We start from the raw sequence: 14555 nt of genomic DNA on the forward strand, positions 1-14555 counted from the left end.
TAAGTCTCTTTGTAGGAGAACTTAGGCGAGTGCTGGACTGCATCTAAGCCCCCGAGTGGGAGGTTTGCTCTCCACTCGGTAGGATTTTTCAAACTTAGGCGAGTGCTGACTGCAGCTAAGTTTCTTCGTAGGAGAACTTAGGCGAGTGCTGGACTGCAGCTAAGCCCCCGAGTGGGAGGTTTGCTCTCCACTCGGTAGGATTTTTCAAACTTAGGCGAGTGCTGACTGCAGCTAAGTCTCTTCGTAGGAGAACTTAGGCGAGTGCTGGACTGCAGCTAAGCCCCCGAGTGGGAGGTTTGCCCTCCACTCGGTAGGATTTTTTTTTGAACTTAGGCAAAACGGATTCGCGGCTAGGTCACCCACTGGGGGTTTTCGTATGTAAACAAAAGTGACAGCAATCATTGGAACACTCTTGTCTTTGATAAAAATGAACTGCGGAAGTTTCTCTTATTACATATTTATAGGAAGGAACTTAAGTGTAAAAGTGGCGGAGCAGCTCCGCGTTCCAAGCTCGCGGCTCGTCGATCTGGCGATCAACATTGTAGAGTTGATACGCTCCGTTGTGGAGGACTCTGGTGATGATGAAGGGGCCTTCCCAAGTAGGAGCAAGCTTGTGTGGTTTCTGTTGATCCACTCGGAGGACCAAATCTCCTTCTTGGAAGGCTCGACTCTTCACATGCCGGGCATGGAATCAACGCAAGTCTTGCTGATAAATGGTCGATCTGATCATGGCCATCTCTCTTTCTTCTTCCAGGAGGTCTACTGCATCTTGCCGAGCCTGTTCTGCTTCATCTTCGGTGTAAAGCTCGACTCGGGGAGCGTTGTGAAGGAGATCACTTGGCAGAACGGCTTCGGCTCCATAAACAAGAAAGAATGGGGTTCTTCCAGTCGACCGGTTAGGGGTGGTCCTTAATCCCCATAGAACTGATGGAAGCTCGTCGACCCAGGCACTTGCCGCATGCTTGAGATCACGCATTAGTCGAGGTTTTAGTCCTTTCAGGATCAGACCATTTGCTCTTTCAGCTTGTCCATTCGACTGGGGATGGGCGACTGATGCATAGTCGACTCGAGTGCCTTGAGAGGCGCAAAAGGCTCTGAACTGGTCTGAATCGAAGTTTGACCCATTGTCAGTGATGATGCTGTGAGGGACTCCATATCTGAATGTTAGTCCTCTGACGAAATTAATAGCAGTGCAAGCATCGAGGTTCTTGATGGGTTTAGCTTCAATCCATTTGGTAAACTTGTCGACTGCCACAAGCACATGGGTGAAACCGCTCCTGCCTGTTCTCAGAGGACCGACCATGTCCAGTCCCCAGACAGCGAAGGGCCAGACGAGTGGAATGGTCTTCAGGGCTGATGCGGGCTTGCGTGACATGTTGGAGTAGAACTGACACCCCTCACACTTGTCGACTATCTCCTTTGCCATCTCATTTGCTCTTGGCCAGTAAAATCCCGCTCGGTATGCTTTGGCCACAATGGTCCAAGAGGACGCATGGTGACCACAGGTCCCCGAGTGGATCTCATCAAGGATCATCTGACCTTCTTCCGGTGTTATGCACTTCTGACCGATTCCAGTCGCGCTTTCTCTGTACAACTGTCCTTTTATGACTGTGAAGGCCTTGGATCGACGGACGATCTGTCGAGCCTCTTCTTCGTCTTCCGGGAGTTCTTTTCTTAGGATATACGCGATGTACGGTACCGTCCAGTTGGGAGTGATCGCCAAGACTTCCATGATTAGGTCGACCACGGCAGGAACTTCGACTTCAGTCGGATCTGTGGCAGTTTTCGGCTGCGGGGTTTCTTCTGTGAAGGGATCTTCTTGGACTGACGGCGAGTGGATGTGTTCCAGGAACACGTTGCTGGGAATGGCTTCCCTCTTGGAGCCTATCTTTGCCAGATCATCAGCTGCCTGATTTTTCAGTCGGGGAATGTGATGAAGCTCCAACCCCTCAAATTTCTTTTCTAGCTTTCTTACTGCGTTGCAGTAACCGGTCATAGACGGACTTCTGACGTCCCACTCCTTCATCACTTGATTAACCACTAAATCCGAATCGCCATAGACCATGAGGCGACGGACGCCGAGTGAAATGGCCATGCGCAACCCATACAAAAGTGCTTCATACTCTGCTTCATTATTGGAGGAATCAAAGTGAATCTGGAGAACATATCTGAGCTTATCTCCTCGGGGGGAGACTAAGACTACTCCCACGCCGGAACCATTAAGCATCTTAGATCCATCGAAGAACATGGTCCAATGCTCCGAGTGAACCTGAGTCGGAAGTTGCTGTTCAATCCACTCGGCGATGAAGTATGCGATTGCTTGGGACTTGATAGCCTTCTTTGCCTCGAACTTGATATCTAAGGGAAGGAGTTCAATCACCCACTTGGCCACTCGACCAGTTGCATCTCTGTTGTGCAGAATCTCTGACAGTGGGGCGTCACTGACGACTGTAATGGAGTGGTCAGAGAAGTAATGTGCAACCTTCTTGGTGGTCATGTAAATCCCATATACAAGCTTCTGGTAATGGGGGTATCTTTGTTTTGAAGGGGTCAAGACTTCAGACACGTAATAGACTGGGCGCTGAACTCTGAAGGCCTTTCCTTCCTCTTCCCGCTCGACCGTAAGTACTATGCTGACAACTTGTCCTGTGGCTGCAATGTAAAGCAGCAAAGGTTCTTTGCTGATTGGGGCAGCAAGCACCGGCTGGGTGGAGAGCAGAGCTTTGAGATCTGCAAACGCTGCATCAGCTTCTGGAGTCCACTCGAATTTGTCAGACTTCTTCATCAGTCGGTAAAGAGGCAACGCCTTTTCACTAAGACGAGAAATGAATCGACTTAAAGCGGCCAAGCAGCCTGTAAGCTTTTGGACATCGTGCACGCGTACAGGACGCTTCATCCGGAGTATGGTGCCAATTTTCTCAGGATTGGCATCGATCCCTCATTTGGAAACGAGAAAACCGAGTAACTTTCCACCTGGAACTCCGAATGTGCACTTTGATGGATTGAGCTTGATATCATACCTCCTGAGATTGGCAAAGGTTTCAGCAAGGTCAGCTCGCAGGTCGGAACCTTTTCGGGACTTGACCACGATATTGTCCATGTATGCCTCCACATTCCGACTGATTTGAGTGAGTAAACACTTCTGAATCATTCTCATGAACGTGGCTCCGGCGTTCTTGAGGCCGAACGGCATGGTGACGTAACAAAAGCACCCGAATGGAGTGATGAAAGCTGTTTTGATCTCGTCGGGCCCATACAGACGGATCTGATGGTACCCGGAATAAGCGTCTAGGAAAGACAGTCTCTCGCACCCCGCAGTCGAGTTGACTATTTGGTTGATGCGAGGGAGGGGAAAATGATCTTTCGGGCAGGCCCGATTGATATGCTTGAAGTCAATGCACATGCGGAGCGACTTGTCCTTTTTGGGGACCATGATGACATTGGCGAGCCACTCGGAGTGGTAAATCTCTCGGATGAACTCTGCTGCTAAGAGCCGAGCCACTTCCTCGCCAATGGCTTGCTTCTTCTAGACGGCGGACTGTCGAAGATGTTCCTTCAAAGGCTTGAATTTTGGGTCAACTCGTAGACGGTGCTCAGCCAGCTTTCTGGGAACTCCAGGCATGTCAGAGGGTTTCCATGCGAAGATATCCCAGTTCTCACGGAGGAGCTGGATGAGCGCTTCTTCCTATTTGGAGTCGAGCGTCGTCGAGATGTGAGTCGGAGCAGCATCGGGGTCGGTCGGGTGAATGTGGACTATCTTTGTTTCGCCAGCCGACTGAAAAGCTGATTCTGAGGCGGGCTTCTTGGCTCGCAGCAATTCACTCGGATCGGCAATCTTTTGGTACTCTTTCAGTTCGACTACTGCCATCTGAGCGTCAGCGATCTTTGAGCCTTTCTGAAAGCATTCTTCTGCTTTCTTTCGGCTGCCAGTAACAGTGATCACACCTTTGGGGCCAGGCATCTTCAGTTTGAGATACACGTAACATGGTCGCGCCATGAAGCGTGCGTAAGCTGGCCTATCCAAAATGGCATGATAGGCACTCTGGAAGTCTACAACTTCGAATGTCAACCTTTCCTTGCGGTAATTCTTTGAATCACCGAAAACTACATCAAGAGCAATCTGGCCGAGCAACTCGACTTTCTTCCCAGGAATGACTCCATGGAAGCTCATGTTGCTGGTACTAAGTCTGGACATCGGAATGCCCATCCCTTTCAAAGTCTCGGAGTACAGTATGTTCAGGCCACTGCCGCTGTCCATCAATACTTTGGTCAGTCGAGTGCCTTCGACAACTGGGTCGACCACCAAAGCTTGCCTCCCAGGGGTGGCAATGTGCGCTGGTCGAATGTGATGGCAGTCTGCGACCACTTCAGGTAATTGGGTGTTGCCGGGGTAACCATGTTCACCTCACAGTTAATGACTTTCAGTCGACTCTTGCTCTCAACATCAGCAAAAATCATCAGGGTGGAATTGATCTGGGGGTATCCATCGTCACTGTCTTCTTTGTCTTCAATCCTGTCTGGCTCTTTTTCCTTATCTTTGGGCTGCTTGCCCTGAAATTGCTGGATCAGGAGCCGGCACTATCGAGTGGTATGCTTCGGGTAAATAAAATTACCCTCTTCGTCTTTCTTGGTGTGGATGTGACACGGTAAGTCCAAAACATCATTCCCGTCTTGATCTTTAACCTTCTTGGGCTTCCAGGTGCCCTTGGGTTTCCCCTTGAAGTTTCCCTGGGCAACGGCCAGGGCCTCCCCAGGAGCAGCTGGCTCGGCCTTTCCGCTTCTGTTTCCGAGTGGAGTTTCCTCCAGTTTCTTGGGCGACTGCTTTGAGCTTGCTGCTTCGGAGTCGGTCCTCGTCTTCACCATTAGCGTACTTGGTGGCGATCTCCATCATCCGATTCAGAGACATCTCTCCAGTTCGACCGAACTTCAGATTCAACTCTCTGTATTTAACACCCTCTTTGAAAGCGCAAACTGCTTGATGGTCTGGCACGTTCTCAACTGTGTGGTGCAGCGTGATCCACCTCTGGATGTAATCCCTCAGAGTTTCATTCGGCTTCTGCACGCAAGACCGTAACTCTGTGAGGCCTGCAGGTCGTTTGCATGTTCCTTCAAAGGTCGTAACAAACACTCGGGAGAGGTCCTCCCAGGTGTAAATGCTGCTAGGTGCCAACTGATTCAACCACGCTCTGGCTGAGCCCTCCAACATAAGAGGCAAATGCTTCATGGCCACTTCATCATTGCCACCACCAATCTGTACAGCCACTCGGTAATCTTCGAGCCAAGTGTCAGGCTTGGACTCGCCGGTGAACTTGCTGACTCCAGTTGCCAGCCTGAAATTGGGAGGAATCACTGCGGCCCTGATGGCTCGACTGAAGCACTCTGGTCCTGAAACACGTACTCTGCTGCTGCTGGCAGGCGCATCTCTGTTGTGGCCCTCTCGATGAGCCCTGTTCCTGTCGACCAAACCTTGAACGAGGATAGACCTCGCATCAAAGCCTGGATCTCTAGGGTCGACTGGAATCCTCTACCCAACACTGTGAGGGCGTCTGTCATCTTGCCGTCGAGGCGCATATGACCCGCTCCTCGGGGGAGGGGTTGGCACTCGACGTCGATCATCTCGACCGAATCGATGGTCATACTGCTCATTCCTCCTGTACTGATCATGCCGGTCATCACGTCCCTCACGCCTCGGGGGCGATCTCCGGCTGTGGGCCGACTGGACTGTGTCTACTGCAACGGATCGACTGTGGATCCTATCCCGCGACTGAGAAACGGCGGAATTCTGGTTTCCTGCCGCCCGGAGCAATGCTCTGATCTGCAACAAGCCCCTGCCTGCCTCTGACTGGGATGGCTGAATTGATTCTGCTATACGGGCTGCAGCGGCCAAATTTTGAACTGGGGTTCGATATACCTGAGGCGGTGAGAAGAGCCGGCGCCGACTGGACTCGGGAGCTAGCGGACGTCGACTGGACTCGGGAGCCTGCTGACGTGCTTGCTCGTCGAGTATTCGCTGGAGATTCTCTAGTCGAGTGCGCTCGGCTAGGTTAGCAAGGCGCGCGTCCTCCAAGGCCCGGGCCTCGGGGGTTTCTCCGATGATAGGAGTGTGGAGTGCGTCCATGTTCCGGCGGCGAAGCTCCTCTCGCTGTAACGACGTGAGAGGTTCGGGCAGATACTCATCGTGGGGACGCGACGGGTCGCCTCCGCCCGTAGCTCCGTCAGCGCGAGGGAAACCGGGGGGACTGTGTGCCCCATCGACCGCCAGAACCTCAGCCGCTGGGTCGCTGCTGTCGCACTCGGATGCGGTCCCCACGGAGCCAGTCGACAGGTCGAACAGGCCATAGAGGGACTCGACGGGCTCGATTGCCGCAACTTGTGGGGCTGCCGACTGACGGGCCACGGTGTGCCTCACCCACCGCTGAAGTCTCGACCGACCGGAGCGCTTGCGCTGGTGGGAGACAGGGTGGGAAGACGACGCAGGGTTCGACCGATACTGGGTCGACGGTTGCCGCAGGAGGACGCCACGAATGCACGCGCGGAAGTGCGTCGCGCCGCGGACGGGGTGCGCGTCGATGTCGAGCGGTGCCTCCTGAAGCCAGGCGGAGTCATCGGTGATGAAGGTGAGCGCGCCGAGACGGATCTCGCGACCCTCCACCAAAACTCCGCAAGAAACCATGATCAAAGGGATCGGAAAAGATCGCAACTTCTCCAACTAAGTGCTAAGATTCCGGCCCCACGGTGGGCACCAACTGTCGTGGTTCCGACTCTGACAGTGATGTAGGGGGGTGAGTATGGAGAGGCTAGATCCTAGCTATTGGGAAGTTGTTACACGCGAGGTTTACGAGTTCAGGCCCTTCTCGGAGGAAGTAATAGCCCTACGTCTCGGGGCCCGGAGGCGGTCGACTGGATTATGCGTGTATGGATTACAGGGGTGCGAACCCTTGTCACGGAGGAGGGGGGTGGCTTATATAGAGTGTGCCAGGACCCCAGCCAACCCACGTTACAAAGGGTTCAATGTACATTAAGACGGGGCGTTACTGGTAATGCTGGTAATAAAGTGCTATGATGACCATAAAAGCTATTTAATGTCCGACCGTTAGCGTGCGGAGTGACTTTAGGTCTCCTGGCCGTCGAGTGGTTGGATCTTGGTCGAGTGATTGCTTCTCGGTCGAGTGTCTTCGAGTCTATCGAGTAGAACACCTTCAAGTCGATTGAAAGGTGATTCCTTCTAGAGATGTCCTTGGGTAGGGCAGTTAGGATAGGCCCATGACCCTACCCTAGGTACATAGCTTCATCAGCCGGTGGCCACCAGGGGCAACTCTGGGCTGGCCTACCCGTACCTAAGACAATCTGAGTGTGCCCTGAGAAAGAGATATGTGCAGCTCCTATCGGGATTTGTCGGCACATTCGGGCGGTGTTGCTGGTTTAGTTTTACCTTGTCGAAATGTCTTGTAGCCGGGATTCCGAGTCTGATCGGGTCTTCCCGCTAGAAGGAATATCCTTCGTTGACCGTGAGAGCTTGTCATGGGCTAAGTTGGGACACCCCTGCAGGGATTTGAACTTTCGAAAGCCGTGCCCGCGGTTATGGGCAGATGGGAATTTGTAAACGTCCGGTTGTAGAAAACCTGAAGTTGACCTTAATTAAAATGCATCAACCGCGTGTGTTACCGTGATGGTCTCTTTCCGGCAGAGTCCGGGAAGTGAACACGGTGTTGGTGTTATGCTTGACGTACGTTGTTCTAGGATCACTTCTTGATCATAGTTTCTCCACCGTGCTTTTGCCTTCTCTTCTCGCTCTCTTTTGCGAATATGTTAGCCACCATATATGCTAGTCGCTTGCTGCAGCTCCACCTCTTACCTTTACCTTACCCATAAGCTTAAATAGTCTTGATCGCGAGGGTGCGAGATTGCTGAGTCCCCGTGACTCACAGATACTTCCAAAAACCAGTTTGCAGGTGCCGATGTTACCGAGCAGGTGACGCAACCAAGCTCAAGGAGGAGCTCGATGAATATCTTGTCCTTTATGTTGTTTCGTTCTAGTTGATCAGCAGTGGAGCACAGTTGGGGTCGATCGGGGACGTTGTCGCATTTGGGGTTCTTCTTTTATTTTGGCTCCATAGTCGGGCCCTGATTGTACTTGGATGATGTAATGCTTTATTTATGTAATTGTGTGAAGTGGCGATTGTAAGCCAACTATGTATCTCTTTCCCTTATGTATTACATGGGTTGTCTGAAGATTACCTCACTTGCGACATTGCTTTCAATGCGGTTATGCCTCTAAGTCGTGCTTCGACACGTGGGAGATATAGCCGCATCGAGGGCGTTACACCCCTCCTGCATCCTCATCCCATACAACTTTTGCTTCAGATACACTTTGGTCGTCGCAGTCTTGGACATAAACTGACTTTCCAGCTTCTCCTAGATCTTCTTCGGCGAATTCTCATCCATCACATGATAAATAACCTGGTCCGACAAACACAACCGTATAGTCCCGGTTGCTTTCAATTGTAACTCCTCCCAGTCATCCGCCTCCATCTTAGCTGGCTTGGCTTCCTGCAACAACGCCTTCAAGCATCCCTGTTGTGCCAACAAATCTTTCACCCTTTTTTTGAAGGTTAAATAGTAGGAAAGGCTCCTACTGCAAATTATATTAAAGATCAGATAGTCTTTACAAGGGGGTTGGGGGGGAGTGTAACTATACAAGAGTTAAGAGTTACAAATCATGACTCAGGGGAAAGCTACAACTAGAGTGGTCAAACTATGGAGTCTAGGAAGTCAGAAATCAGATGTTTCTTATGCTCAGGTAGTTTGTAGACAATGTTTGAAAAATCTGTCCTGAATCTGGCTTTCCAAGATGAGAAGGATGGAGTCACTTGTCGGAAGTAATTGTTGTTCCTTTCTTTCCAGAGGCTCCAAGCAGCCACAAGGAAAACATCCATGATGAGTTTGTGTTGGTGCCTTGATTTTAGGTGTGTCATCAAGTCCAAGCGGTTGCCATCCTCCGGCCAAGAAATCTTGAGATCATGCCAGCAACGCGTACTGAATGTGCAGTGAAAGAAGAGATGAGCAACAGTTTCTTCCACGTGTTCCCCACAGAGTAGGCAGTCTAAATTAGTCCCGATGTTATAGTGCTACGTTTCAGCATATTACGTGTATTGGGGCGATCCACCAGTAAGAACCACCCAAACACTTTGATCTTGGGTATGCTTTTGGCTTTCCACAACCATTTAAAGGCAGCATGGGCAATGACCTGACGGAAGAACTTGTAATAATCTGTGGTTTTGAAAACCTGTGCCCCCCATGTACAGACCCATTTGTCTGCGTCCCCGGAAAGGGTGATGGAGCTGATCTCACTCAGTAGGGCTTGCAGCTCTGCATGTGCCTGAATAGAGAGGGGAAGATGGAACGCCGCCCTTACATTGGAAATTGTGAGCATCGTGCTGACCGAGGCATCTTCAAGTGTGGTGTAGGAGAATGCTCGGGGGAAGGCCTCCTGAAGAACATGTTGGTTCCAATCATCTTTCCAAAATAAAGTCGTCCTACCATCTTTAATCAAAACTTTCGTGACCCCTCGATAGATTGGCATGAGTTTCACCAGTTCGCGCCACCAAAAAGATCCACAAGTGGTTGTCGCATGTGGGATCACATCCGAGTAGTAGGTGTCCCAGATAAGTTTTACCCAGGGCATATCCAAGCGGTTGTAGAATTTGTGAAGCATTTTGAGCAACATCGCATCGTTTTGGACTTTAAGATTGAGCACACCCAAACCTCCATTCTTTTTTGGTCGGCAGATCATATCCCAAGCAGCCAGTGGGGTGGATTTATCACCTGTCTCGGTTCTTTCCTTCCAGAGGCCATGTCTTCGAATTTTATCAAGTTGTTCAACAATTTTCGGGGGAAGCCACAAGACTCCCATGGGGTAAATGGCTAGGAAGGTGACTAGCGAGTTCATTAGAGCCAGTTTCTCAGCATATGACATGAGAGACATAGCCGCCGTGATCCGGCCTTCTGCTTTGCACCTCAAACCTGGTACCCGATGACGTCATAGTTCTTTGTACGGCTGACTCCATGAAAAATAACCAAACAGTCTTCGCGTGATCCTCAAGTAGACGAACAAAACGTCCACGTACTAGTAGTAATAACTAACCAGTTGGTCTTCACGTGATATGCTCCTCCCTTGGCTCAACTTCCGATTGCTAAGCTAATTGCTTTGCCTTGCCCTTGCTAATTCCGATGGATGCCACAACAAGCGATGGCCTTTTTCTTCTGCCGATTGGATCTGTTTCTCGTGCCTTGGCCGCACGCCTGCTGCAGCTTTTATTTGCAGCTGCAGCTCTCCGCTTTTGGCACGAGGCCGTTGCCTCCAGGGACTCGGCCCCGACTTTTTTTTTCCAAAACAAATCCGGTATGATTGCTGCACCGCTGCTTCGCTCCAGCCGCGTGCACGCCTCGGAGCCCCTGTGCCGCACGCCCGCGCCCGACTTGATCGGCAAGGCTAGCCCAGCTGGCCCTCACGTGCGTGTCCACGCCGTGGACTTCCACGGCTCCACGCGCTTCTGGTCCGAGCGCTCCTGCTGCCACCGCTTGATACGATCTCGTCGACATCCGATCCAATAAGTCGACCGCGGTATACGCAACTCTGCAACGAACTCAACGATGGTCGTCATCTAGATCAACGCAAAACAATCTCTTTGTAACCTTGCTTTGATACCATTTGTTAGAATTAATTCAAGGTACGCGGTCGATCCACCAATGAACAAGCAATCACAAAACAATGACGACACCGAGATTTGTTAACGAGGTTCGGTGAACTCGCCTACTCCCCGGAGCAATGACTACGGGCTCTCCTTCCCGAGATACCGCAACACCGGCCACCCGGGCACTGGCACAAGCCGCCAGCACCCCCTTACGAGCCTGTCGCTATCTAGTCGTCATGGATTATAACGTGGGGTGCCTTCTCATATATAATAGGCCAAGGGTACAACGTGTCCGACTCTGACACTACAAGTATCCTACCCACACTACAACACCAAGTCCAAGCGTAACCCAACTAGTACCAAATATTCGACACAAAAACACAACATGTAGCTTTGCGGGGAGGCGACGGCATCCAAAGGTAATTCAGAGGGCACGCAAACGGAAAGCTTAGAGCATCTCCAGCCGCGCCTCCAGGAAGGCCTTCCCATGTGATTTTTTCGCATCGGCACTGAAAAAACGGCCCAGTCACGTCCCCAGGAGCCCGATTTTCGCCGGTCTGGGCCGAAATCTATGTCGGCGGACCCAGACCGAACCCGGCGCGCTGGGGGCGCCCAGGGAAGCCTGGGCGAGTGGTTTTGGCGCGAAAAAGCCGCGGGCCAGCTGCGTCAGCGACACTGCGCCTCGTCTTCCCCCAACACCTCGGTTCCCGCGGGGAATCAATGGCAAGGCTGCCGCCGCCGGTCAGCCTTGCCATTGATTCCACACGGGCGACGCGTCACGGGACGGCGCGCTGACGCCTCCCCTCCCTCGGATGCGTACACACGGGCGCGGCGCGGCTATATAAGCCGGTGGCCTCGCTCGCCTGTGGCCACACCAGCCCAGCCCTCGCCGCCGAGCTATACCTCTCCCGAGCGCCGCCGCCGTGCCTTCCCCTCTCCCGAGCGCCGCCGCCCAGCCCCTCCCCTCTCCCTCCCCTCCCTGATGGCCATGCGTTTCCCCGGAGACGAGGCGGCAGCCAACGGCTTCGGCCGCCGCACGCTCCGCGAACAGGAGTCCAGGCTCCTATTTCAGGCGAACATCCCGGCGCCGCCGGACATGCGCGCCGGGCCTACGGGCTGGAGGCTCAGCAACGGGGGAGTGCCCATTCCTCCGTTGCCCGACACCGTGGCCAAACCCGCCTACTTCACCGAGGAGGTCGACGTCGTGCGCGCCTCCCTCACCGCCGCCCAACTCTCCCCCCCCCCCTAGTACGCCGCCGACAACCATGCGGCTTGGGCGGCGTACTTCGAGCGCCGTCAGTAGCAGCGGATGGCATCCACCAACGGCACGGCGGTGGTCGGCGGCCTGAAGAATAGCGAGGGGCGCCACCTGTGGTGGGGCGTCCCCGGCCGCACACTCGAGGGCGTGCTGACGCACCTCGAGGGCGGCAACGACCCGCCATTGGCGTACCCCCCAGCGAGGGCGGCCGCCCAGGCGCACCACCGATGAAACGGGCCATGGGCGCCAAGGAGGTTTGGCTCCTCCTCTTCTTCCTCCTCCTCACGCTCTTCCTCGCACTCCTCCGGCACTCCGACGCTGCTCGGCGTCAAGGCCGAGCCCGCGGCGGAGTCGCCGCTCGGCCAGCGCACTCGCAGCACCGGCATCGTCATCAACGAGGGCGGCCGGCGCGCCTCCTCGTCCGCTCCTCCTCCGCGCTTCGTCAAGCCAAAGACGGAGCCGGGGCTCGCGCCGGTGAAGGCAGAGCCGGGGCTCGCCGCCGTGAAGGCGAAGCACGGCGAGGTCGAGCGCGATGACGACGGGGCCCTTGAATGGGCACGCCAGGACTCCCTCAAGATGGCGATGGAGCGCCAGTGCGCTGCCCTGCAGCGCTTCGCGGAGCACCGCCGGGGCCGCGACGAAGAAGGAGTCATCGTCATCAACGACAGCGACGACGACGACGCGCCGCCGCCGCCACCAGTCCGCCATGGCGACACCGGGTCCAGCACGGGCGCCCGCGTCAAGGAGGAGAAGGCCGACGACGAGGATGGCGGGGACGACGGCGACTACTCAGTGTTCAGCCAGTTTCTTTTAGATCAGTTTATTATATATTTGCTATGTAATGAAAATCGGCAAACTTTGTCCAAATATATGCCCAAGTTAGCCGAAATTTGTCATGTTTAGACGAATTTCGTTGAACTGTGCCGAAATTTGCTATACTTTTTTATTTTTTAAACGCACCTGGGGCGGCCCTGGGCCGGCGGCTGGGAACCAACTCGCCTCCGGCCCATTTTTTGCGTCGACTCACCCCAGGCGGCGATTTTATACGCCCCTAAGGGCCAACGGCTGAAGATGCTCTTAGCTATCTAGTCATGTCCTCTCACGAAGGCCCTCAAAAATTAACAGCCACAACTTTTCCTTCTTCTAAATGCAATAGTAACAAGAAGGGAATATATTCCATACGCCCGCGGAAACCCTCCGTACAATCGGATTGGAATGATACCCAACGTAGACAAATTAGTAACAGAAAAGACGGTGGTAGTGTGAATTCTCACCGATGAAGGGGAGGATGAGGATGGAGATGTAGACCCCGAGGCCGGCGTAGGAGGAGACGAAGAAGTGCGGGATGGCGCGGACCTTGACGACGACAGCCGTGACGACGGCGGTGAGGAGCAGCTGCAGGGAGAGGATGACGTAGATCTTCCGGATGAGCGCCCAGCGCAGCTCCGGGCTCTCCGCCATCCCGGGGTACAGCACCTGCGCCGGCGCCGTGGCAGTGCCACCGGATGTCCCCGCCTCGATGTCGCCGCCCTTCTGGTGCCCTGACATCTCGCCTGGCGATGCGATGAGCAGGGAAGCAGCCTTCGGAGGTAGGGTTTTCGCAGGTGTGGCGGAACGGAAGGCGAGAGGGGAGGAGCAAAGCGTATGGTGACGGGCTGACGGCGACAACGATGATGCGCCGAGAAGGCTCCACTGCTGGACTTATATAGTGAGATGAGACGAGACGGAGCGTATGACCTGCTGGGCCAACTAGTCAGGCAGCTCCGCAGCTGCAGGACGGTGGGGTTTGCTTCGCAGCTGCTTCTTGGAAAAGTGGGGTTTACGCGGTTACGTATGTTGTGTGGCTGTGAAGAGATGCATGGTGATTTCTCGAGCGGTTTCGAATCTGTGTTGGTGGAGAGGGACGTTGCATTGGGGTCCGATTGACGCGTTTCAGACTTTCAGTCGTTGCTCTCTTGATGCGCGTGAGCACACTCGATGTCTATGAGGTTTTTCTTTTTGAAAATTTTCAGGGTTTCTTGTTTTACATGGTAGCTGCAGAGTTTTTTTTTCTTCAGAGAAAACTCTACTGAGTTTTATTCATTAGCTCGGATGTTCAAAGATCCTAAAAAAGGTCGGATGTTCAAAAGAGGAGTATGAGATGGGCATGGAGGACATGTAAGAGGGGGTGGAGGAGGCGTTGGGCATGGAGGTCGAGCCCGGGGCGGAGGCGAAGTCCCAACATGCCCAAGCTGCGGAGGCGGTAGCGCAGTTCGGGGTGAAGCAAGTAGCCATCCTCAACTCGACCCAATCCGAGTGGGAGGTGGCGACGAACCACCATCGTATCCACCTCGCTGACATGAGGCGGGAACGGCTCTTCGCGGAACTCAACAAGGACGACGAGTAAAAGAAACCGGGGACGCGCCCCGCCGAAAATGACCACGAGGCCACTGGTCCGTCCAGCACGGGGTCATATACGTCTCTAACGAAGAGTGGGTCCACGTTTTATCTATGTATGATGATGACCAAATGATGAATGTTAGATTGCATGGATTCTTATGAAAATAGGGGTTTCCATATGAGGGGTGTCGTTGCAGGGTCCAAAAATGAGAGTTGACCGGCTC

General features: G+C 53.6%; 1 pseudogene; it reads right to left on the reverse strand.

Moving 5' to 3' along the window:
- The window catches only part of LOC119273427, a 43182-nt pseudogene extending 29589 nt beyond the window's left edge, over window positions 1–13593 (reverse strand).
- Window positions 13594–14555: the final 962 nt, after the last annotated feature.

The sequence above is a fragment of the Triticum dicoccoides genome, chromosome 3A (assembly GCF_002162155.2).
Source record: "Triticum dicoccoides isolate Atlit2015 ecotype Zavitan chromosome 3A, WEW_v2.0, whole genome shotgun sequence".
In the NCBI taxonomy this organism is placed as follows: Eukaryota; Viridiplantae; Streptophyta; class Magnoliopsida; order Poales; family Poaceae; genus Triticum; species Triticum dicoccoides.